Genomic DNA, 23,459 nt, shown 5'->3' with positions numbered 1-23,459 from the left:
CTTATACCATTTCAATGCACATCGAGTGGTATTTTGTGGTAAGCTCAGCGAGGAGGCAACAGAGCAGTGCTTGTTGATGGATGTGGTGGCTTAATCTGATGCACGTGATGGCTGACTGAAACTTCAGCAGATTTTGGACTATGTAAGCCCGCATCAGTTTCTTGGCAGATACTAGCCAAAGAATATGCAAAAATTACCCTAATCTCACGACATCAATTTCAAATGTCTCTTCTTGTGCCACACACAGTGCTCACGGCATTTTGTGGTCGCAGATATCAGGCGACAATACGCCATCGTTATAGCTTTTCTTTCCGGGCTGCTTAGTGTTACCCACGTTTGCACATGTTATATTTACTTGCATAACGACCGCATTAATGAACATTTATCTAAAGTATTTTTGTTCCGAAATGAGATCACACCCAGAACTTCCCATTGCACGATGGCAGTTATAATGCCATGTGTCTCTTTTGTGAAGCAGCCACTGCGTGAATCAGTGCAGTAGCACCTTGCTTTGTGTCAATTTGCTATGAATCCTGTACATTAATTCCACAACTGCCATTAGCGGCTATTGCGTATGCGCTCGAGCATCACAATGTATGCTGTTGATAATGTATGTTATTTAATGCTGCCATTCAACAAATTTTTTGCCAGTATCTGAAATGCATCTTGATATAGGGGAAGACTTTAGCTATCCATATATCGACTGGTCAAACTCTTCTCTGAAGGAAAGCAGCAACCGATCCGAATGTCCTAATTTCTCGCAAACTCTTCATTTTCACCATTTATCACAAGTAGCACAAAGACCAACACGAGGCAATCATGTACTAGGCTTAATCTTGACAAATCATCCAGAATTAACTAAAACGCGAGTACTTGATGCAATAAGTGATCACAATGTCGTGCACTGGTCGTTTGCGCTAAAACCCGCCGTGCAAAAGAAAATTAAAAAAAGTGTATTCTCAGCTACGCACGCGCTAATACTGGAAAAATGATTGCTATTTTAGCACCATTTGAGCAGACTTTGAAATCAATTTCAAAAGAGATCTGCAAATGACAACTAGGTGTTTGTTTCGAGATAAACTCAAGGAAGTCGAAGCTATCTGTTTACTCAAAATAACCATCACCTCAAGGCCAAACGATCCAGGGTTTAACCACGAGGTAAAACAATGCATAAATAAGAAAAAAAAGAGCTTTCAGAAAGTACTTCCGGACACATACTTCGAGGAAAGGCTCAAGCAATATTTAGCGCAATCTGAGCTGAAAGATTCACATATGTTTGATTTTTCGATGTTAATTGCGTTATGCTGTAACTCTTGCTATATTAACTTTATTTAGGAGCTTGCTTAACAAATACACATCCGTATTGTACTGCACTGTATTTTATTCTATTGTATTGCTTGAATTTTGTATTTTGAAATGTCGTATATGTTGTGCTTGAAATGTTTTGTATTGTATTAGTGATAACAACTGTAACCCACCCCTGTAACGGCCTCAGGGCCAACAGTATGCTGAAATAAAAATAAAAATAAAGATTGGGAAAACTACAAGAGCATACTGCGTCTTACAGAAACGGCAATTGCCAATGCCAAAAACAAATATTTCAACTGTACCCTAAAAAATATGCTAAAAAATGATCCGATAAATTTTTGGCAAGTGGTAAACCCAAAATTTAATCATGCAGCTCTCTTACTTTCTGAAAATGGCACCACTTTGAGTGCTATGCTTAGCGCTACCAAATTTAGCAAATGTTTTTCAGATGTTTTTACTGAAAAACAAGCGTTTCATGATGTTCACATAAATCATCAACCACTCATCCAGTACCCTTTCTCATCCATCGTATTGTCAGAAAATTGCATATCTCGTGCCATGGACAGGCTCCCTCAAAAACCAGCCCCGGTCCGGACGGTATGAGCGCCAGACTTCTAACTCTTACGTCCCATTACTCGTCCTTTTTTGCTATCTTTACTATTTCAACAGTCGCTGGATACAGGCTGTATACCCGAAGATTGGAAATCTGCCTTAGTAATTCCTGTTTTAAAGTCAGGTGACACCGCGGACCCTACCAATTACAGAACAACTTCTCTAACATCCATCTGTTGCAAATTACTTGAGCATATTTATATACGCACATTATAACTTACCTCAACCAAAACAACTTGCTTCTCAATAATCAACATGGATTCCGTCAAAATCGCTCATGTCAAGCTCAACTGTATGAACATGTCACAGATATTCACACTTCTATGCACAACCAACTTTACATAGACGCTATCTTCATTGAGTTTTCCAAAGCATTTGACCGGGTGCCTCGCAATCGCCTAAAATTTAAAATTAGAAACTTACGAGTTGACAACAACACGACACGATGAATGGAGAAATTTCTTACAAACAGATTTCAGGGGATCAGTTTACAAAATTTCTTTTCGAACCGCACTGACGTAATCTTGGGAGTTCCCGAAGGCTCCGTCTTTGGTCCATTATTTTTTAAATTTATATAAATTACATAAAAATTACATAAAAAGCCATAACCAGCCACGATGATGTCATTTCATTCCACTCTGACCTAAATAGGTTAACATAATGGTGTAGAATATGGCAAACGGAAATCAATATTTCAAAAACAAAATTGGTGTAATTCGCTGCAGCTGTTCGTCCGAACGCTAACCAATATAAAATACGCGGTGCTAACATTTGCCCAGTATACCCAAATAAATACCTCGGTGTATTTTTTTTTCATCACGCTTAAGCTGGAATGCGCACATAGAACACGTCACCTCTAAAGCAGGCAAAAAATTAGGCTACCTTAAACGACGCTTACATCTTGCAAGCACTGATACAAGGCTTCGTGCGTACTATTTCCTCATCAGGCCTTTTTTAGAATATACCTGCATCATTTGGCACCCACATCACGCTTACTTGTCTAACCTACTCAAATCAGTACACAATAAAGCAGCCCGGTTCATCTTGTCTTCATATTCTCGTCATATTCTCGCCTTAAAGAAATCACTAAATCTTGGAAGTCTTGACTTGCGCAGAAAATTTGCGCGGTTGTCGTTTTTTCACAATCTTTTTCATGGTAACACCCCGTTTGCTCGAGGTAATCTTGTGACCGCTCGCAATGTTTCAATTCGGCGAGACCACGTTCATAAAATAAAACCTGTATTTGCCCGGACCAACTTTTATCAAAATTAGCCGTTAGTATTATCGATTGCAGAATGGAACTCTTTACCCTCATCTATCGTGTCGCTTACAGAATCATCGCCATTACAAGCTGCCCTAATAGCGTTTTTGGAAGGAAACCATCATTACCCTAAACGTATCCGCATATTTCGTGAAAACACATCTTCCACATTAAAATTGTATAACGCAACATCATCATTACAGTTGTGCTTTGCCTTCTTGTGTATCTTTTTCGGACGTTTCTTTTTTGTTGTTGTTGCCTCCTCTGGATTGTGTAGCTGTGTTCATTGCTGAACGAGAATGATGACACTAGAAATTGTATAACTCTAAATATATGTCATTTAACTTATTTTGCGGATCCTATGTTCATTTTCACCTGTATATGTTCACAACCCTTTTCTACTCACACTTGTATACCCCCCTATGAAATGCCTTCTTGGGCCCTTACGGTACTGGTATAAATATAAAAAAATAAGTAAATAAATGTCTCTTACACTGACATAAAATGCATCGTACCTCAAAACGGCAAGAAAACTGGCCACACAATGAGGTGCGTGAACGAGCGCAGGTGCATCGTCGCTGCTCTCACCTGCGCAATCTTTCTCTTGCTGCGTATAGTGCATGAATCAACATGTTCTGTGTGGCACTCGCTAAATTGCTGATGGGCTGCGCAATTACACGAGACATTTAAATTTTCTAGTTCGGAATTATTGCCAGCTCACCTGAGTCTTGAAATAGGTGCCTCCTCTTTATTATCAAATAAAAGTTATGCTTGGAGCTTTGTATGCTGCTGTGCGGTATCTAGTTTTGAACGTTTTAGAGTGAGCGTCAGTTTGCGGCAGTTTATGATCTCATATTTATCAATCTGTGAGACAGCTGATCACCGATGTTTTCAGAGTAGGCCTACAGGTGAACTCTCAACTTGTGGCACCGTTTGCCACCAAAGCATCGGCGGCATATTGCTGTAGCACTCGCTATCAGAGGTCCGCGAACACCATGAAATTTTGCAGACCTGCTTTCTTTTTTTCCTGCCTTTTAATGTGACCCTTTTACGTGAGGGAAGGAGTAATATGAAGGAAAACGTTTAGCTTTGGAACACAAAAAAAATACTGGCAGAAAAGACGAGACTCATTTGTGAATTTTGGTTTCTGCGTGTTTTGAGCTCTTTTCGCATCGTTAGAATTTTTTAAGACATCGTGCACTTTCTGGTGAGTTTTTTGTATGAGCATATATAAAAGTTACAGGCATTGAAAATGACGAAAAGGATCGCTGCCTTTTTTTTTTCTTGCAATGTCTTTCCGACTAACTTTCTCGTTTGCAGTACATTTCAGTCTTTGTTCTCAGTGTGAAAACTTCTGCTCACACCGCATTGACTTCTTGCCTACCTCAGATGCTTTCCGCGTGGAGGAGCGGGCGGGAAACGAGTTCTTCCAAGGGAGCGTGTACCCGGTGGGCAAGCTGAAAGTCACCAGAAGGCCGAACGAATAAATCGTTCGTGGTTCATCTGCATGTACAATCATCAAATGTTGTGCGCACCTTTTTGCAGCTACTTATTACTTTGTCACAATCTGAAGGAAATAGGATAACTTTCAGGGTTCCTTTCCTTTTGTTAGACACAGTAATAATGAGAAAAAAAGCCGCACCTCGCCGAAGGGGATCGTGAGGAAATGCGAATGCATTTGGGTGCACCCGATGAGTGTGCGATTAATTAATGAAGAGAGACGAGAGTGTGCACGTAGAGACGTAATGCTCGAGTTGCATTGTGTTACAGTTCGTCCTAGTTGTATCGTTGCCGCGAGAGATTCGACTTCACCGACTTCCGTCGCTATCAAGACACTGAAGCGCGCGCTCCCTGCATGATATATATAGGCTTCCCAAGCAACGCTTAGCGGCGCTGCTGCTCTTGACAGGCAGCGCCATCTCTGGCAGAAAAAGAGAAACTGGGGCGTGATCAGCGAGCGCTTTCCCTTCTCGCCACCGCGTTGCCGCCGTTGCCGCTCGCTTCTGTGCACGTGCACGTGCAGAGCTCTCGCGGTGCACTTGCGGCGTCTCACAATGTACCGCGTGCAGTGCGGCTTCAAAAGGATCTTCAAGCTTGACTGGCACTTCCGCAAAGCGAACTTGATAAAATGAGGAAAGCTCGTCAATCACGTTAACGGTGAAGAGCAGACGATCGACGACAACCACGCCCGACTCAAAGCGAAATGCATTTCCCAAGTCGCGATTACACCGTGTAGGACGTATACCTCGAGGTAAGTCTCATTCTGTCACGTTAAAGATGAATAATGGTCCACATGCACTCCGAAATGAAGCCGTACACGCTATCGATGTTCTGCGGCGTGGACTACGAATCATATGATTGTTGTTTTGATATGGCATGCTTACAGTAGCAGCCGTGTACTTTCGTGAACAAACGTTTGCGGCGTGCGAAAAAAAGATTATACGGCCATGGCACTGCTTCCTGAGAAGGTTAGAGTCAAGTCCTCCGTGCCGCTGGAGAATCACCCGCCGATTAAGACGCGAGGCAGCTAGCTGAGCTTTAACCACTGTGAAGCAAGATGAACTGCTCGCCTCGTTTTTTCGGCTCTCGCGTCATGCTTGCAGTCTTTTTTTATGATATCGACTTGACAGGCGTATAAAACCTGTTGCGTGAACGCGGCTAGAAAATCGCACAAAGTCAGAAGGTGGTTACTTCAAGGTTGCAATTGCAAAGCATGTATTAAGTGCCAGTTATATTTAGCGGCTTAAATATATATCACCCCAATAAAGTGAAAAAACAAAGCAAACCTGCAGAACGATGTCAAAGCTTGCTGAAAATGCACAGACGTCCGTTCCGGCGTGATAAAGCAGCCTCCCGACGCGTGAAATGCAGGCGCCGAACTTCTGACAATGTGCGGAGTTCAGTTGAATTCAACCAACCGCGCAACGCTAACGGTATAACGCGAATGTGAACGTTCAACAACGACGGGTAGGTCTCACGAGCACGGGGAATCAAAACACAAAGTTGCTTCACCTACAACCGTAACTGGACTTTAACAATGCGAGAAGACAGCGAGTAATCATTACTGTAGTCGCTGCGTGCATGCGCCCCGTTACTTACCGATTCAGGTAGTCGGAACGAACGAAAGCGATGAACTCAGACAGCCAAAATAGAAGGCGAGACAGCGCTGTCAGCTATCCACGCTTGCCGCCTTTATTTCTCGTGCGACACGCCCGGGAACCGATACAGTTTAACACGTGAATCGTGTGCCTTGTCTGCACTGTTGTGGCTGGCCACTAAACCGCAATACTTCGGACCACGCTTGCGCTTCCGCGGGGTCGCTTCTGCCATCGTGGAAATGCGCAGCTTCGCACAGCAAGCCTCTCGGTTCAACGTGCCGAGCTGACGGCCCCACAGTTACCCGCACCGAGAGAAGAACGCGAGCGGACGTGCGCTACCGCTGCTACCGCTACCGTGAAAGGGGCTGAGTCGGCCGCGCGACGGTTCAGTGTTTTCCGACAGAGCCGCAGCGCGGCTGGCGCGGCGCTGCCGTCGCGCCGCAAACTTGAGCTTGGGTTCCCTATAGGTCCGAGCGCGTGAGGAGGAGCGCCCGAGCTCTCTCTCCGCCGAGCGAGCTCCGCCGTGCGAGCGCCCTCACCGGGTACACTCCTCCTCTCCCTTACCCTCCGCTGCTCCGCGATGCGAGCGCCATCACACGCCCGCGCGCTCCTCCACTCCCTTACCCTCCGCCGCTCAACACCTGCTCCGGTTGCTAGGCGCGGCGCAGCTGCTGCTAGAGACGAGGAGGAGCGCGCGCGGAGAGATAACACCTGCGCGCACGCCGGCCAGGGACGCATGACAACCCCCGACTAAGAAATGCATTCGCATTTAAAAAACAGACAATAATGCCAAGAGAAGTATAGGGGATGTTATCTGTAGTAATTAGGATATAAATGGGAAGAAAGTAAAATGGACGAAAAGATAACTTGCAGCCGGCCGGGACCGAACCTGCGACCTTCCAATAACGCGTCCGATGCTCTACCACTGAGCTACGGCGGCAGACTTCCCCCCGTCCACTTTATGGGGCATATAGGTGCATTTATACCTGGCAGTGTTAGTCAGCACCGATCGCAGCCATGGCGGCGAGTGCGGAACACTATTTTTTCGTAGCACGTGGTCTTCTATAGTCACGTAGCACGTGGTCTTCTTACGAGCTGGCAGCTGACCAATAATCCCACTTTCAGAGATGCCCGGCCCAGAAGCCCGAAATGCATCTTCCGATCGGCACGTCAACTAAGCAAAGAATATTCAGGTGCAAGAAAAGACGTTCAGAGATGACCCACAGGGGTGAGCGGAGCGCTTCATTCCATCGCCTTGAAAGACCAAGTAGGGTCAGCTACAACTCTAAACTTTCAGAGATGCCCGGCTGAAACGACCGAAGTGCATCATACCATCGATATCGCGACTAAGCAAACTATTCTCAGGTACAACAAAACAGGCTCAGAGATGGTCTGCCCAGGTGAGCCAAGCGCTTTACCTGATCGCCTTCGCGACTGAAGTTAAGCACAGTCAGGTACAACTCAGAACTTTCGGAGATGCCCTGCGCAGATCACCCAAGTGCACCATCCAATCGGCACCGCGACTAAGCGATCTATATTCAGGTAGAACAAATGAACTTCAGAGACAGCGCGCCCAGCTGAGCGAGGCGCCTCATCCTCTCGTCTTCGCGGCGAAAGTAAAGAGCCAGCTGCAACTCAAAACTTTCAGATTCCAGGCCCAGATGACTGAAGTGCATCATCCGGTCGGTACCACGCCTGAGAGAACTATATTCAGGTTGATTAAAAGACGTTCAGAGATGGCCCACCGAGGTGAGCGAAGTGATTCATCCCATCATCTTCGCGGCAAAAGTGCATTAGAGTCCACCATAACTCAAAACCTTCAGAGATGCCCTGCCCAGAAGGCCGAAGTGCACCGTCCGATGTAGGCCGCAAATAAGCAAGCAATATCCAGGTGCAACACGACGCGCTCAGAAATCGATCGCCCAGGTGATCGCACCGCTTCAACACATCGCCTTTGCGACTAAAGCAAAGTGCAGTCAGCTGCAACTCAAAACATTCAGATGCCCGGCCGTGATGTCCGAAGTGCATCAGCCGATTGGAACCACGACTAAGCCTACCATATTCACGTACAGCAAAAGACGTTAAGAGATGGCTCGCGCAGGCGAGCGCAGCGCTTCAACCCATCACCTTTGTGACTAAAGCAAAGTACCGTCAGCTGCAACTCAAAACATTCAGAGATGACCGGCTCAGAAGGCCGAAGTGCATAATCTGATCGGCACCACTACTAAGCGATCTATATTCAGGTAGAACAAAGGACCTTCAGAGACGGCCCGCCCAGGTGAACGAAGCGCTCCGTCCCATTGTCTTCGCCACGAAATTAAAGTCATCATCAGCCTGTCTACGCCCACTGCAGGGCAAAGGCCTCTCTCATGTTCCACCAGTCAAACCAGTCGTGTGCTTTCTGCGGTCATGTTATACCTACAAACTTCTTAATCTCATCTACCCACCTAATTTGTTGTCTCCCCCTCACGCGTTTGCCATCTCTTGGAATCCAGTCAGTTACCCTTAATGACCACCGGTTATCCTGCCGACGTGCTACGTGCCCGGCCCATATCTATTTCTTCTTCTTGATTTCAACTATAATATCCTTAAGCCCCGTTTGTTCCCTGACCCACTATGCTCTCTTCTTGTGTTTTAAGGTTACACCTATCATTTTCCTTTCCATCGCTCGCTGCGTCTTCCTCAATTTAAGTTGAAACCTCTTTGTAAGTCTGCAGGTTCCTGCTCCGTGGGTAAGTACCGGTAAGGTGGAGCTGTTATATACCTTCCTCTTGAGGCATAGTGGTAGACTACCATTCATGATTTGATAATGTTTGCCGAATGAGCCCCATCCCATCCTTATTCTTCTAGTTATTTTACTGTCATGGTTCGGCTCCGCGGTTACTACCTGTCCTAAGTAGACGTACTCCTTTACAACTTCCAGTGTCTCGCCACCTATCGCAAAGCGCTGTTCTCTGCCAAGATTGTTCCATATTACTTTAGTTATATGCACATCAATTTTCAGTCCTCCTCTTCTACTTTCCGTATCCAGTTCAGTAATCATGAGCTGTAATTCGTCTCCCGCGTTACTCGTCAATGCAATGTCATCAGCGAATCGCAGGTTACTGATACTCTCCATTAACTCTTATACGTAATTCTTCCCAATCTAGGGCCGTGAAAACCTCCTGTAAACATGCGGGGAATAGCATTGGAGAGATCCTGTCTCCCTGCCGTACGCCCTTCTTTATTGGGATTCTATGGTGTTCTTTATGGAGGACTATAGTAGCTGTGAATCCGCTGTAGATTTCTTCCATTATGTTTATATAGGCTTCGTGGATGCCCTGATTCCGCAGTGCATCCATGACTGCTAATGTCTCCACCGAATCAAATGTCTTCTCGTAATCTATGATGGCTATGTGTAAGAGTTGGTTGTATTCCGCGCATTTCTGTATCACCTTATTGATAGTAGAATATACTCTGTTGTTGAGAAGCCTGTAGGAAATCCTGCCTGGTCCTTTGGTTGATTGAGCTCTAATGTCGTATTCATTGTGTTAGCAATAACTTTTGTAAATAGCTTGTAGACAACGGACACTAAGCCGATGGGCCTGTAATTTTTCAGGTCCTTGACGTCCCCTTTCTTATGAATCAAGACAATGTTGGCATTCTTCCAAGATTCTGGTATCCTGCCCGTCGAGAGACACTTCGTATACAGGGTGGCCACTTTTTCTAACATAATCTCTCCACCGTCTTTCAACAGGTCTGATGTTACCTGATCCTCACCAGCGGCTTTGCCTCTTTGCATTCCCTTTAGGGCTTTCTTTATTTCTCCTGCCAATACTGGTGGGATGTCAGGTTACTCTGGGCTATTACTGCTTCTGACGTTATCAGCTTGACTGTCTCGGATGCTGTGCAGATCTCTGTAGATCTATTCCGCCACCTCAACTATTCTATTCATGTTGGTTGTGACCTTGCCTTCCTTGTCCTTTAATGCATCCATGTGATTTTTGCCTATGCGCAGTTTTGTCTTCATAGCTTTGAGGCTTCTTTCGTTCTTTAGAGCATGCTTAATTCTCTCCATGTTATACTTTCTTATGTCGGCTACTTTACGCCTATTGATTAACTTCGAAAGCTCCGCCAGCTCTATTTTGTCTGTTGCATTTGAGGCTTTCATGGCTTGACGTTTCTTAATGAGGTTTTTCGTCTCTTGGGATAGCTTACCAGTGTCCTTTCTAACGACTGTACCCCCGCTTCCACTGCACATCCCTTAATGGCATTAGTCAGATTATCATTCATTGCGTCGACGCTAAGGTCGGTTTCCTCGGTTAAAGCCGCGCACCTAATCTGAAGTGAAACTCTGAATTCCTGTACTTTCCCTCTAAGAGCTAGTTCATTAATCGGCTTCTTGCGTATCAGTTTCTGCCGTTCCTTCCACTAGTCTAGTTAAATTCTAGATCTTACCATTCTATGGTAACTGCATCGGATCTTGTTAACTACTTCCACATCCTGTACAATGTCCGGTTTGACGCACGTTATGAAGTCTATTTCATTTTTAGTTTCGCCATTACGACTCCTCCACATCCACTTACGAGTAGCCCATTTGCTGTAGAAGGTATTCAAGCTCCGCAAATTATTGCGTTCTGGAAACTCTACTAGTAGCTCGCCTCTGGCGTTTCTAGACCCGATGCCATATTCCCCAAATGCATCATCGCCAGCCTGCGTCTTGCCTACCTTTGCATTAAAGTCGCCCATCAGTACAGCATACTGTGTCTTTACCTTACTCATTGCTGATTCTACGTCTTCGTAGAAGCGTTCATTCGGTTGATCATCATGGCTGGATGTAGGCGCGTAGGCCTTTACCACCTTCATCTAGTACCTCCTATTAAACTTAATTACGATTCATATCACGCTCTCATTATTGCTATAGAATTCCTCTATATTGCCAGCTACAATTTTATGAATATGGAACCCCACCCTTAGTTCTCTTCTCTCAGCTAAGCCACGATGGCATAGGATGTGTCCATTCTTCAGCACTGTATAAGCCTCATGTGGCCTCCTAACCTCACTGCGCCCTATTACTTCCCATTTAGCACCCTCTAATTCCTCGAATCGTACGGCTAGACTCGCCTCACTAGATAAAGTCCTAGCGTTTTACGTAGCCAAGTTCAGATTCCATTGGCGCCGTATCCGGACCCAGAGATCTTTAGCACCCTCTGCTGCGTCGCAGGTCTGACCGCCGCCTTGGTCAGTTGCTTCGCAGCCGCTAGGGACTGAGGGCGGAAGGTTAATAGGTGTATTCATGTGGGAGGTAGTGGCCAAGTACTACACCGGGGTGGCCAATCCTGCTCTGGTGAGGGAGTGCATTGCTGGGTGTGGTCGCCAGTGAGGCTGCACCACAGGCCTTTTTTACACAATACCATCGTGACGCGGATATTTTTAATCCGGTTGGGAATTGTCCGGCACCGGGATTCGAACCACGGACCTCTTGCATGCGAGGCTGATGCTCTACCAATATACCATCGCTGCATCATCGAAATTAAAGTACAGTCAACAAAAACTCAAAACTTTCACAGATGCCCAGCCCAAAATACCGAAATGCATTTTCCGATTGGCACGTCAACTAAGCAAACAATATTCAGGTGCAACAAAAGACGTTCAGAGATGGCCCGCCCACGTATGCGAAGCGCTTTACCCGATCTCCTTCGCGACGAAACAGAAGTACTGTCAGCTACAACTAAAAAATATCAGTGATGCCCTGCCCTGAGGTCCGAAGTGCATTATCCGACCGGCACCGTGACTAAGCGAAATATATTCAGGTAGAACAAAAGACTTTCAGGGATGGCCCGCCCAGGTGAGTTAAGCGATTTATCCCATCGTCTACATGACGAAAGTAAACTACAGTCAGCTACAACTCAAAACTTTCAGAGACTACCGGCCCGGAAGAACTTAGTGCATCATCCGTTGGGCAACGCGACTAAACAATAACCAGGTGCAACAAAAGACTTTAAGAGATGGCCCGCCCAGATGTGCCGAGCGCTTTATCCCATGGCCTTCGCGACTAAAGAGAAGTACTTTCAGCTACAACTCGAAACTTTCAGAGTTGCCCGGCCGAGACGACCGAGGTGCATCATCCCATCAGCACCGCGACTAATCAAGCTATCTTCAGGTACAACAAAAGATGTTCAGAGGTGGTCCACCCAAGCGAGCGAAGCGCTTTATCCAATCGCCTTCGCGACCTATGTGGAGTACAGTCAGCTACAACTCAAAACTTTAAAAAATACCCGGCCCGAAAAACCGAAGGGCATCACCCCAAAGGCACCGCGACTAAGCAAACAATATTCAGGTGCAACAAGAGATGTTCAGAGATTGCTCACCGAGATGAGCGGAGCTCTTCATCTCATCGTCTTTAAAGACCGAGTACGCTCAGCTAATACTCAAAACTTTCAGAGATGCCCGGCCGTAACGTCCGAAATGCATCATCACTTCGGCACCGCGAATAAGCAAACTATCTTGGAGGACAAAGAAGGAGGTACAGAGATGGCCCGCCCTGGTGAACGAATCGCTTTATCCGATCGCCATCACGACTAAAGTAAAAAACAGCCAGCTACAACTGAGAACATTCAGAGTTGCCCGGCCGAAAGACCGAACTGCATCATCCGATCGGCACCGAGACTAAGCAAACGGTACTCAGGTACAACAAAAGTGGTTCAGACATGACCTGCCCATGTGAGCGAAGCGCTTTATCCGATCGCCTTCGCGATTAAAGTAAAGCACAGCCAGCTACAACTTTTAACTTTCGTAGATGCCCTGCCCAGATCACCGAAGTGCACCATCCAATCGGCATCGCGAAAAATCAAACTATGGTAGACGAAGAAAAACAGCTCTAAACACAGGACGAGAAGAGGACTCATACACGGCGCTGTGTATGTGTCCTCTTCTCGTCCCGTGTTTAGCGCTGTTTTTCTTCGTCTACCATGCCGCACCAACCAGCCCAATCAAGCGCATTGTTAAAGCAAACTATTGCCACATGCGTTCCTTATTATCACTTTTGTTGTATTCCGTTTTCGCCCACAAAGGCTGCCAGCGACGCTCAGCGCGAACCGCGCGTCAGTGTTCGAGAAGCTTCACGAGATTAGTAGATCGTTTTGTTAAGATTGCGCGCAAGACGCGAACGCTCGAGCTTATTCTAGAACATGCGCAACGAGCAGCGATATCGCTGGAAAGTTCGATAGCGCCTGTATAAAAGCCGACGCGCTTCACCACTTGTCAGTTGATCGACGGACGACGCCCTGTTCGCCGCAATCATTTTACAGCGTGTATTGCTGTAGTTCTAGTTCTCATTTTCCGGCCACAAGTTCGGCCAAATACACAGTTTCACCCTGCAAGGGCCGACTGCTGTCTTCGTCGACGTCACGACCACGTGACATCTGGTGGAGGTGCTGCTTCTGCCATGATCCGGACGCCCCCGCGAAGCGCTGACCCAAGCCCAAGCCGCGAGGAGGACGACGGCAAAGAAAACCCGGATCGTCGAACAAGCCGCAGGCAGAAGGGACTACAGCCAGGGCACGGGCTCCTTCCCGAACAAACCAGGCAGCCCCGAGTCCCAACACCGACAGCAGCGAGGATGACCGACCCCGTGCAGCCTGCGCCGATCCTACTCCGGCAGCCCAAGGAGCCGCCAACCTTCCGCGGGTCGTCATTCGAAGATCCGGAAACCTGGCTGGAGACGTTTGAAAGGGTCTCCACATTTAACAACTGGACCTCCGACGACAACCTGCGCCACGTGTACTTTTACTTGGAAGACGCAGCAAGGACCTGGTACGAGAATCGGGAGTCCTCACTCCGTACTTGGGACCTCTTTCGCGGCAATTTTTTGGCGACGTTCACGAGCGTCGTCCGAAAAGAAAGGGCCGCGGCCTTGTTGGAGACACGGGCGCAACATCCGAACGAAAACGTGGCCATCTTCACGGAAGAAATGAACCGACTCTTCCGCCACGCTGACCCCGACATGCTCGAGGAAAAGAAAGTCCGCTTGCTCATGCGAGGGTTCAAGCAAGAACTCTTCGCTGGACTGATGCGTAACCCACCCAAGACTGTCCAAGAATTCCTGACGGAAGCAACGGTGATCGAGAATACGCTGGAAATGCGTACGAGACAGTACAACCGCCGCATTCCTACGACGACCGTCGGGGAGGTTCACGCGCTACAATCTGATGACCTGCGTGACACCATCAGAACTATCGTGCGGGAGGAGCTGCGTAAATTGTTGCCCTCCTCTCAGCCTCAAGTGGACCCGATCGCCGACGTCGTACGCCAGGAAATTGAGCAATTTCTGGGAACACCTGAACCAGCGCAGCCTGAGCCACAAGCAATGAGCTACGCTGCTGCAGCCCGACGCAACGCCCCCGCTCCTCGTCCACGTCAAGACGCCGCGTCGCCGCAGCAGTTCCGCCGCCACCACCACCGACACCCTACCGTCCTCCTGTCGCCCAGCGCTATGCCCCGCGCTACGCGCCGAGGAAGACCGATGTCTGGCGTGCCCCCGACAACCGCCCGCTCTGCTACCACTGCGGGGAGGCCGGCCACACGTACCGCCGCTGCCAGTACCGTCAGATGGGGCTCCGCGGATTCCCCGTCAACGCGCCGCGCCCGCAGCCAGGCGAACGGCCTCGCGACATCGACGACTACCTCACAGGCACACAGTGGCAAGAACGACGACCTTCCCGCTCACCGTCGCCCGGCCGCTACATGTCACCGCACCGCCGGCAGTACACTGGCCCAAACCGTGGTCGGTCGCCTAGCCCATATCCGGAAATTTAAGGGCAGCAACCGGTGGAGGTGCGGTTGCTGAACGACGAAATGCTGAAGATCCTCCGCCGTCGACGACGACACCGCGACGAAGTTCCGAGCCCCCGCCGCACGCCGAACGACGTCGACGTCCTGAAGACGAAACTTTGCGACCGGAAGTAGACCTGACGACGCAACGCAGAAGCAGCGGTGCAAACCGACGTAGCCGTGACCCGACGCCGCGACGTAACCGCAACGCAAGACGGCGGACTAGCGACCTCGACGTTCTGATCGACGGCCACAACGTCACCGCTCTCGTTGATACTGGAGCCGACTATTCCGTCGTCAGTGGGCCGTTCGCAGCAAAGTTGAAGAAAGTTAGGACTGCTTGGGAAGGCCCCGAGATCCGGACCGCTGGAGGCCATCTAATAACGCCGATTGGTGTCTGCACAGCGAGAGTCACTATCAACAACCGGACTTATCCTGCGAGCTTTGTAATCCTACAAAACTGTTCCATGGATATGATACTTGGAATGGATTTCCTAAGTGACCACGGCGCCGTCATCGACTTAAGAACCAAGTCGATAACCCTATCGTCGGAGAAAGCGACACCGCCGGATACGAACCCATGCCAACATACCCTGAACGTGCTCGAGGATCAAGTCACCATTCCTCCTAGATCCAGCATCATAATTCCCGTCGGAACCGAAACGGCTGAATGCATCGAAGGTGTCATCGGGAGCGATCAGGGTTTGCTGCTAGACCGTGACATTTGCGTCGCAAGAGGCATTGCTCGGCTGTATGAAGGGAAACGAAGCGTGATGCTAACGAATTTCAGCCAAGAATACAGACACCTGAGCAGGGGCACGACGATTGCGTACATCGAAGAAATCTTGGCTGTCAGCGATGCGTTTGCCTTTTCAGATTCTGACGAAGCTACAACGACAACCGCAATGCCTGAGCCATCCTTCGACGTAAATCCAAGCCTTCCCGCCCGCCAACACCAACAGCTCCGATGCCTTCTGAAGAAATACAAGGACTGTTTCTCGTCGTCATCACGGGTCCGGCAAACGCCCCTTGCTAAACACCGTATCATAACGGAAGAAAATGCTCGACCACTCCGTCAGAGTCCCTACCGGGTTTCGACGCGAGAAAGGGACGCCGTTAAGAAGCAAGTCGACGAAATGCTACGCGACGACATCATCCAGCCGTCCAAGAGTCCGTGGGCGTCTCCCGTAGTGTTAGTGAGGAAGAAGGATGGAACCCTACGCTTCTGCGTCGATTATCGTCGCCTGAACAAAATCACGAAGAAGGACGTGTACCCTCTACCACGGATAGACGACGCCCTGGATCGACTCCACAACGCGTAGTACTTTTCGTCGATGGACCTCAAGACCGGCTACTGGCAAATCGAAGTCGACGAGAGAGACCGAGAAAAGACGGCCTTTATAACACCAGACGGCCTCTTCGAGTTCAAGGTCATGCCCTTCGGTCTTTGTTCAGCACATGCGACATTCCAACGTGTTATGGACACAGTGCTGGCTGGCTTGAAGTGGCAGACGTGCCTCGTGTACTTGGACGACGTCGTTGTGTTTGCCTCAAGCTTCGACGAACACCTCCGCCGCCTTGAAGATGTACTTGAAACAATCAAGACCTCCGGCCTCACTTTGAAGCCAGAAAAGTGCCGCTTCGCGTACGAGGAGCTCTTGTTTTTGGGTCACGTTATCAGCAGGGATGGTGTTCGCCCAGACCCGCGGAAAACAGCTGCCATCGCTGCCTTCCCGCCACCCAGCGACACCAAATCCGTGCGCCGTTTTCTCGGCTTGTGGGCCTACTACAGGCGCTTCGTCAAGGAATTTTCACGAATCGCCGAGCCGCTAACTCACCTCACGAAGACCGACGTGGCATTCAAGTGGGAAACGGCGCAAATCGAAGCATTTGAACAACTGAAACAACGCCTTCAGATGCCTCCGATACTAGCGCATTTCGATTAATACGCCGATACGGAAATCCACACCGACGCAAGCAGCGTAGGACTCGGCGCCGTCCTTGTGCAGAAGACTGCCGGGCAGGAAAGGGTCATCAGTTATGCTAGCCGGTCGCTATCAAAGGCAGAAGTGAACTATTCCACAACGGAAAAGGAGTGCCTAGCGATCATCTGGGCTACATCCAAGTTTCGCCCCTACCTCTACGGCAGGCCCTTCAAAGTTGTGAGCGACCACCACGCATTGTGTTGGCTAGCTAACTTGAAGGACCCTTCAGGTCGGCTCGCACGGTGGAGCCTACGACTTCAAGAATTCGACATTACCGTCGTTTACAAGTCCGGAAAGAAACACTCCGACGCCGACTGCTTGTCTCGTGCCCCCGTCGACCCACCACCGCCCGACGACCACGATGATGACAGCTTCTTGGGAGCCATAAGTACCGACGACTTCGCCGAACAACAGCGAGCCGACCCGGAGCTGAAGAGTCTAGTTGAATACCTGGAGGGCAGGACCATCGTTGTCCCAAAAGTATTCAGGCGAGGGTTGGCATCATTTGCCTTGAAAAACAACGTCCTCGTAAAGAAGAACTTCTCTCCTGCCCGAGCCAGCTACCTTGTCGTTGTACCTTCAGGACTGCGACCAGAAATTCTGCATGCCCTGCACGACGACCCGACGGCTGGACACCTCGGACTTTCCCGCACGCTCGCACGAGTACAGGAAAAGTACTACTGGCCGCGCCTTGCCGCCGACGTCACTCGCTACGTAAGGACGTGCCGAGACTGTTAGCGACGAAAGACACCGCCCACAAGACCAGCCGGCTTCCTTCAGCCGATCGAGCCTCCTCGGCGACCATTCCAGCAGATCGGGATGGACCTCCTGGGGCCGTTCCCAACGTCGACTTGCGGAAATAAATGGATCGTCGTGGCCACCGACTACCTCACCCGCTACGCCGAAACAAAAGCCCTGCCCAAAGGCAGTGCCGCTGAGGTAGCCAAGTTCTTCGTTGAGAGCATCGTCCTTCGACACGGCGCCCCAGAGGTTCTCATCACCGACAGAGGTACGGCGTTTACGGCTGACCTAACTCAGGCGATCTTGGAATACAGCCACACAAGCCACCGCCGGACCACCGCGTACCACCCACAGACCAACGGCCTCACCAAGCGTCTAAATAAGACCATCGCCGACATGCTGGCCATGTACGTTGACGTCGAACACAAGACGTGGGATGCCATCCTTCCGTACGTGACCTTCGCGTACAACACGGCCGTACAGGAAACGACGCAGATGACGCCATACAAGTTGATCTACGGACGGAGCCCGGCAACGACGCTCGACGCCATGTTACCAAACGTGACCGACGAGGAAATCATCAACGTGACCACCTACCTATAGCGCGCCGAAGAAGCACGACAGCTCGCCCGCCTAAGGATTAAGAACCAGCAGACGACTGACAGCCGCCGCTACAACCTTCGACGACGCCACATGGAATACCAACCCGGTGACCGTGTGTGGGTATGGACGCCAGTACGCCGACGGGGACTTAGTGAGAAGCTTCTTCGACGATACTTCGGACCGTACAGGGTACTTCGACGCCTCGGCGCACTCGACTACGAGGTTGTCCCTGACGGCATTACGAACTCTCAGCGGCGCCGTGCACGACCTGAAGTCGTCCATGTCGTGCGCCTCAAGCCGTATTGCGCGCGTTAGTGATCTGAAGGCTGTACTTTTCCTTTATTATTGCACTTTCATTTTTTGCTATTTATTGTTGCATGCATTGACCATAACCCCCCCCCCCCATGTTCTGTTTTAAGCATCGGGACGATGCTTTTTCAGAGGGGGGCATTGCCACGTGCGTTCCTTATTATCACTTTTGTTGTATTCCGTTTTCGCCCACAAAGACTGCCAGCGACGCTCAGCGCGAACCGCGCCTCAGTGTTCGAGAAGCTTCACGAGATTAGTAGATCGTTTTGTTAAGATTGCGCGCAAGACGCGAACGCTCGAGCTTATTCTAGAACATGCGCAACGACCAGCGATATCGCTGGAAAGTTCGATAGCGCCTGTATAAAAGCCGACGCGCTTCACCACTTGTCAGTTCATCGACGGACGACGCCCTGTTCGCCGCAATCATTTTACAGCGTGTATTGCTGTAGTTCTAGTTCTCATTTTCCGGCCACAAGTTCGGCCAAATAAACAGTTTCACCCTGCAAGGGCCGACTGCTGTCTTCGTCGACGTCACGACCACGTGACACTATGTTCACCCAGGTGAGCGAAGCGCTCCATCCCATCGTCTTCGCGACGAAAGTAAACAGTCAGCTACAACTAAAAACTTTCAGAGATTCCCGGTCCAGAAGACCTTAGTGCATTGTCCGATTGGCACCGCGACTAAGCAAACAATAACCAGCTGAAACAAAAAAAGGTCAGAGATGGCCCGCCCAGGTGTGCGGAGCGCTTCATCCCATGGCCTTCGCGACTACACAGAAGTATGGTCAGCTACAACTCAAAACTTTCAGAGTTGCCCGGACGAGATTGCCGAGGCGTCTAATCCCATCAGCACCGTGACTAATCAAGCTATCTTCAGGTACAACGAAAGATGTTCAGAGATGCGCCGTTCAGGTTAGCGAAGTACTTTGTCTGATCGCCTTCGCGATTTAAGTAGAGTACAGTCAGCTACAACAGAAAATTTTCAGGGATGCCCGGCCCAGAACATCGAAGTGCATCATTCGAATGGCACCGCAACTAAGGGATCTATATTCAGGTAGAACAAAAGACGTTCAGAGATGGCCCGCCTAGGTGAGTAAAGAATTCCATCTCATCGTCTTCACAACGGAAGTAATGTACAGTCAGCAAAAACTCAAAACTTTCAGAGATGCCTGGCCCAGAAGAACGATATGCATCTTCCGATCGGCATGTCAACTAAGCAAACAATAGTCAGGTGCAACAAAGGGCGTTCAAAGATGGCCCGCCGAGGTAAGCGGAGCGCTTGATCCCGTCGCCTTTACGGCTAAAGTGAAGTACGTTCAGCTACAACTCAAAGCTTTCCGAGATGCCGGGCGCTGATGACCGAAGTGATGACCGAAAGCAACTGCACTCAGCTACAACTCACTCCTTCAGAGATGACCTGCCCAGAAGGCCGAAGAGCATCATCCGATCGGCACCGCGACTAAGCGTATATTCAAGTAGAACAAAAGACGTTCAGAGAGGGCCCGCCCAGGTGAGCGAAGCGCTTTATCCTATCGTCCTCGCGACGAAAGTAAACTAGTCAGCTACAACTCATAAATTTCGGAGATGCCCGGCGCAGATGACCGAAGTGCACCATCTAAATGGCACCGCGACTAAGCAACCTCTCTTCAGGTACAGCAAAAGAGGTTCAGAGATGGCCCGGCCAGATGAGCGAAGGGCTTCATCCCGTCGTCTTTGCGACGAAAGTAACGTACACTTAGCTGCAATTCAAAAGTTTCATTGATGCCCAGCTGTATATTCAAATACAACAAAAGACGTTCAGGGATGCCCCGCTCAGGTGATCGAAGCGCTTTATAGGAATGCCTGCGCGACTGCAGTAAAGCACAGCGAGCTTAAACTAAGAATGTTCACAGTTACCCCGCCCTGAATGAAGAAGTGCATCGTCCAATCGGCACCGTGGCTAAGCAATCTGTTCATGTACGACACAACACTTTCAGAGATGCCCCGCACAGGTGAGCGAAGCGCTTCATCCGACATTTTTCGAGGCTATAGTAAAGTACAGTGAGGCACAACTGAAAACTGATGCCCTTCGGCCTATTAGACCGAAGGGCATCGTCTGATCGGCACCGCGACTACGCAACAATATTCAGGTATAACAAGAGGCGTTCAGAGACGGCCCGCCCAGGTGAGCGAAGCGCTTCATTCCATCGTCTTCGCGGCGACAGTAAAGTACACTCAGCTACAACTCAAAACTTTCAGAGATGCCCCGCCCAGACGACCGAAGTGCATCATCCGATTGGTGCCGCGGCTAAGCAAAGTATATTCATGTGCAACAAAAGACGTTAAGATATGGCCCGGCGAGGTGATTGGAGCGCTTCAACCCTATTCAAGATATCCATATGGACGGCGTCTGCAGATATGGAATTATTGGAATATTGAATGCCGTATTGCCGTATCAAACAGAAATCCATCGGATTTCTGTGTGATATATCTGCTTTCGTATTTTCGGAAATCCATAGCATGCGGATATTTGTATATTGCGGACAAAAATCCTCTCCGGACACGAGGGTGATACATCCAACAGACATGGTCTTCGTTAATCGTGAAAAGAATATCTAAAAATTGAAGTTTTGCCATTTCATTCCGCCCATTCGAAGAATGTGAAAAGAGCGAAAGCAACTGTTGGTTTGCAGATGCCTCTAAATAGGACCTGCTCACATGCATTTAAAGAAAGCTTTGAACTGCAGGTTGCTAGACTTGTTGCCGCGTGTTACCCGTCGGTTATTTTAGGTTCTGTTTGCTTCTCCAGTGAATGATAAAAATAGGCGGCCCGTCGTCATTCCCGACATTCACAAGGTGTCTCATTCTTTGAAAAATGTGGCGTCTAGGTACAATGTACCGGTAGTGTTTTGGCTTTAAAGATACTCTCTCGTATTTGTGCTCGTGTGTCGTCTGCGAAGAGTACTGGGTGTAGGAAGAACACACGACGAAGAAGCGCTTTATGGAATGTTCACCTGGTGTGGCTTATAATATTCCTTTGAGTTGCGGCCGGATGTGAATCGGCCAGACTGGCAGACGTATTGATGACGGACTAGCAGAGTATGCCGTGTCCATAAGGAATAGGACCGGATCTCATTTGCCACATCACTGCAAGGATTGCACGTGTAATCCACTACTGGGCAACGTCTGCATTTAGCGGAAAAGCAAAGACAAGGTGGCAAGGGAATCGGCTGAGGCTATGTACATACAGAAAGCTGGCGATCTTAGTATCAGCGTTTCTTCGGTAATTCTTTATCAAAATGAGTATAGTTTTTTGGAGGATAGGTTTTGCTCAACTGGTGGTTTCAGAGATTTGCTTTTGTGGTGTTGTCCGCATGCTTGAAGGATTTTAAGCTAAGCTTTCGGAAGAATAAAATTTAGTTGCGAGTGTGCGCTTGTCCATCTTACGTGTCTTCGTTCTTGTCTTAACATTTGCGCCATCTATTGAAGTTCAGCGTGTCTTGCTGTAGTTTGAGTTTTCTATTCCCGGCCACGAGTTCGGCCAAATGAAGATTTTCATGTTGAACATGCCGACTGCTGTTTTCTTCGACATCACGACCCCGTGACAATATTTATAGCAGAGTCACTGACAATGTGACGTGGTTCATGGGAAATAGTTGACCTAAATAGTGAATAAAATTCATGATACATATTTTGACATGTGTTTAATTTGGAATTTTGTTTGGTGTTGTTGCACGCGTTGTTGAAGCATAGTCTGTACAACCAGATGAAACAATGTTTGTGAAGTAAAGAATTGGATGCAGAATGCCTTACTTTCAGACATCATAAAATAAGCCTCATTACAAAAGCCTCATATGTCTTACTGGAACAGATTGTGACTAATAATGAGAAATAACAGACAATAATGCCAGGGAAAGTATAGGGGATGTTAGTTGTAGTAATTAGGCTATAAATGTGAAGAAAGTAAAGTGTTCGAGCAGATAACTTGCCGCCGGCAGGGACCCTGTCGGCCGCAAGTTATCTTCTCGACCACTTTACTTTCTTCACAGTTATAGCCTAATTACTACAAATAACATCCGCTGTACTTTCCTTGGCATTATTGTCTGTTATTTCTCATTAATATTGTGTCTAACAAAGGAAAACGAGTCCTTAAAAGTTATCTTCTTTCCTTCATTCATAGCGAGGGTTTCGTTCCGGCAGACTTGATGCCTTCAGGTAGTATGCGTGGGATTATTGGTCAGAGTGTGGAACACTATTTTTTCGCCTGTTGGTGTCACGTAGCACGTGGTCTTCTTACGAGCTGGCAGCTGACCGATTGGACGATGCACTTCTTCATTCAGGGCGGGGTAACTGTGAACATTCGTAGTTTAAGCTCGCTGTGCTTTACTGCAGTCGCGCAGGCATTCCTATAAAGCGCTTCGATCACCTGAGCGGGGCATCCCTGAACGTCTTTTGTTGTATTTGAATATACAGCTGGGCATCAATGAAACTTTTGAATTGCAGCTAAGTGTACGTTACTTTCGTCGCAAAGACGACGGGATGAAGCCCTTCGCTCACCTGGCCGGGCCATCTCTGAACCTCTTTTGCTGTACCTGAATAGAGGTTGCTTAGTCGCGGTGCCATTTAGATGGTGCACTTCGGTCATCTGCGCCGGGCATCTCCGAAATTTATGAGTTGTAGCTGACTAGTTTACTTTCGTCGCGAGGACGATAGGATAAAGCGCTTCGCTGACCTGGGCGGGCCCTCTCTGAA

The sequence above is a fragment of the Rhipicephalus sanguineus genome, chromosome 11 (assembly GCF_013339695.2).
Source record: "Rhipicephalus sanguineus isolate Rsan-2018 chromosome 11, BIME_Rsan_1.4, whole genome shotgun sequence".
NCBI lineage: Eukaryota > Metazoa > Arthropoda > Arachnida > Ixodida > Ixodidae > Rhipicephalus > Rhipicephalus sanguineus.
Note: the sequence above shows the minus strand (reverse complement) of the source record.